The sequence below is a fragment of the Elaeis guineensis genome, chromosome 3 (assembly GCF_000442705.2).
Source record: "Elaeis guineensis isolate ETL-2024a chromosome 3, EG11, whole genome shotgun sequence".
NCBI classification, from domain to species: Eukaryota; Viridiplantae; Streptophyta; class Magnoliopsida; order Arecales; family Arecaceae; genus Elaeis; species Elaeis guineensis.
The window spans coordinates 8,471,666-8,475,479 of record NC_025995.2 but is presented as its reverse complement, the minus strand read 5'-3'; the positions used below and the strand labels follow the sequence as shown (position 1 = coordinate 8,475,479).

The 3,814-nt window shown below is 38.7% G+C and overlaps 1 pseudogene; it reads left to right on the top strand.

Moving 5' to 3' along the window:
- The first annotated feature begins 2,627 nt into the window (after positions 1-2,627).
- On the top strand, positions 2,628-3,525 carry LOC105042356 (uncharacterized; annotated as a pseudogene).
- Positions 3,526-3,814: the final 289 nt, after the last annotated feature.

The window sequence follows — 3,814 nt, the reverse complement described above, 5'->3', positions numbered from 1 at the left end:
TCCTTCATTTAACCTTATTTAGCATCAAATCGACATATATCCATCATGAGTGCGTGAGTTAGATTTTGAATCTACATTATAGACCTACGGCTACAAGTTAGATTTATACTCATCCCACACTCATTCAGATATATGAATACTGCAAACTACATGGTATATAACCATAGGTAGGCATAGTCCGATATAGACCTAAAATCTTTAGTCTACATCGATTCTAGATATTGCAAAGCTAGATCCTATACGACATGCCGAAAGTGGTGCAAAATCCAGCCTATTCAAGATCAGGCAAACTCAACATCAAAAGACACCTTATTTTTAATTAAAAAAGTAATTGGGCTTTATCTGAATATTTGTCTACTACTTGGAAGAGGCGGTTGTTACTCCTTTTTTTTTTTTTTTTTTTTTTGGAAACAATTGTTACCTCTTCTTTTGATCTTGACAAATGGGATGGTCCCTGCAATCAAGACCCCCCAAATTAGTGGACAAGGTTGGAGGGGGGGGGGTGGCGGGTTGTTGTGGTTGGTCATGTAATAATTGAAGTACATCAATATATTATTACATATGAGGTCCACGGGAGAAGTTATAAAATAAACTACATGTGTGATTTGGGCCACCTGATCAAGGACGGACTGTAATGATTGGAGAATAATCGGAGGAGATGGAGAAGACAAAGGCAAGGAGGCAAATCCCCTGGGACACTGGGCCTAGGCGATTGAGAGAGAGAGAGAGAGAGAGAGAGAGAGAGAGAGAGGAGGAGGTGGGGGTGGCTGTCAATGATTAGACGTTATCGTGTTGACGCCTAAACAGTCTGCAACGCGTCGCACGACGGTCAAATATCACGGGACAGTCTACACGTAAATGTCAAACGTCAACAAACAAAATGGATACCTTTACAAATTAAAAAAAAAAAAAAGATTCTTCCGGATAGAATTACAAATTAGAGATAATTGCAAGAATATTTTAAAAGGTAGTTGGATCTTTTGCACAGGACTTTTGCATTCTAGAATCCTGGACCACAGTCGATTAATTGCTATCATATCGTCCATCTTAATAATGAGCACCTCTTATTTATCTAAAAAATATGTTTAGATATTTTTTATCATGATATATGGTACGTGGCAGAGACGGAGAAGAGATCTCTATTTTCAAAATAGATGATGTGATGGTTATTTATAATAATATAATATTTTATAATGTAAAAATTGTATCACAGAGAATTCTACTCATTTAACAAATGTTTGTTTTCATGGTGTGATTAATGTGATGAGAGAAAGCCATGCCCTGAAAGATTTTTCTGAAACATAAGGCATCTTGGATGGTACCAGCATTGGTGCAGCTCAATAGATACAAAGTATCCATGGAACAATGCCAAACTAACATGAAAGCGTACAGATGGTTCTAAAAAATTGGAATTAGTATGCAAAACTTTAAGTAACAAGAGGACCTGCATGCCTTTCGACAATCAACCGAGCAAGCACTATCTATAATTTTTAAGGTTATTGATATTCTTCTATACTTTCAATTTTGAGTAATATAGTGGTTATTTGTGGCTGTTGATTTGATCGTATAACTTCTAGCATGGAGAGTTTGGTGCTAAACCGACAATTTGAGCTAAGATATCTTGGTGAATTTACTTTTTGTTATATTGGTATTTTAGAATCAAAACTATCTATAGAATGATTTGTGTATACAAGATTGAGACAAAAAAAAAAAAAGAAGATAAATTATGTTTTTGATTTCTGAATTAAGTCAGAATTTTTTAAATAATTCTTAAATTACAAAAAGCTAAAGTTTAGTTTTTAAATTATCTAAATCGATTTAATATTGCCCTCGAGCATGATTCCGATGGTTTTTCTAGCTGGAAATCCAAATCTTCCTCAGGTTGTATTTAGTGCATCATCAGGCAATCTTGGAAGATAATATAAATTACCTTCAAGATAGATTGCCACTATTAAATTGTCAGTAATATTGGTTATTATGTTAGGTACATACAGATAATATTGCAATAAAATTATTGAAAATTTTGATTGACATATTTGATATGACAATCAGATTACTAGTAATATGAAATAAAATTCTTAAAATATCTTTAATAATTTTATCCTGATGCTCTTCTTCTTCCTCGTTGAGAAGTAATGGAAGTGATTTGGATGTGATGGTGGTGTAGAGAAGTGGTGGGTCGAGTAGTGTGGGGAATCGTGGGCATTGGAGGGTGAGGAGGAGGCGGACGCATGTGGAGCCATGGGCGTAGTGGGGACGGGCGTGGAGGAGCCATAGGGGATGGTGGGGGATAAGAGCGAGGAGCTGCAGGCAGGCAAAGAGAGATGGAGGAGCCACAGACTTAGGATACACGCGGAGGGGGGTGGGGGTGAGAGGAAAAGGGTTGGGCAATGAGTTTTGTGTGATTTTTTTGGGGGATAATTTTGTTCTAAATTTTTGTTGTAACATTATCAAAGAAGTGATAATTTGGATAGCCACCTCTCTTCAAGGCAATCTAGATTACCTTCCATGAGGCAATCTGGATTGTCAAGATAATCTGGATTATCATCTAAAAAAGCATAATAAATGCAGTAATTTGGATTATCACATTAAATTACCAGCAATCTGGATAGATTGTCAGCTACCAAATGCAACCTCAGAGCATAGCTATTCTCGAAGCTATCAGCTACATCGGACAAGTCATGAGGGGCAATACCTTCGCCATCTGAGACCCCGATATCTCCCAAAAGCACCTTGCCTTCGAATTCCTCCATGAGACTTTTTGATGGGTCATCTTATACCTCGATATCTCCAATGGCACTCTCATCAATGATGCCAAGATTCGGCCCTCCATCCCATCTCCCCTCTCCGATGGCGATTCCATCAAGATCAGCAAGATAACCTCCATCTCTATTAGGATCGTTGATTGGAAAAGAGCCCCATACTGATGTGGCAGCGGTGACGATGGTGGTGGTGGTGGAGGAGGAGAGGACTAGGATGTGGCGGTAGGGAAGATGGACGGGAGCATCTTCGATCGAACGGGCCTTAGATGTGACCATGGACACCGATAGTGAAGTGTGGGTGAGAAATGGTGGGAGGGCGATGGGGAGAGCCAAGAAGGCTACTGCTTCTGCTACGATTCTGAAGAGATATCTTGGATGCGATGGTGGTGGATGAGAGTGATGAAGCATCGAAGAATGCAGAGAAGGGGAGAGGGAGGAGAAGGCTTATGACGAGGGTTGCTTCTACTAGGGTTTCAAAGGAGGAGGAGAAAGACGAGGGGGTAAGCTGTCAAGTTCAGTCCTGGTATCTAAGTCGAAGCCCGTAGAAGCTGTTTTGAAGGGGAAATTTTTTAGGCCGGAAGCTAGTAATGTTGGTGAAGTGGTAAAATTGGCTGAGAGTGGAGCAAGGGTGGTGAGGCAAGATTGGATGGAGAAGTCCTTGTCCATAATAATTAATGATATATTTGAGGAAATCATTTCAAGCTTAAGGGAGAAAGCTTAGAAGTTTAATGATTTCATATCTCAAAGTATGCATGCCAGCTAAAATTGGCCGTCTTGTTCGAACCGGAGAAGAAGACAGTTGCCGATCAAAGAAGAGGAAGATGTCTTCTGAAATTAGAGATTTTAACTATGTCAGTAATATTTTTTTAAAAATATTTTAAACCATATTAGTACTAGTTGAGTTATATGAGTAAAGGATATTCCATGTAAGCACCGAAGGTTACCACATTAGACTTTCGGTGAGAAAAAATTATCGAAATTGCATCTGAGAGCAATATTGAACAGGTTCAGATAGTTCGGAGACTAAATTTTTGCTTTTGGTAGTTTAAGAA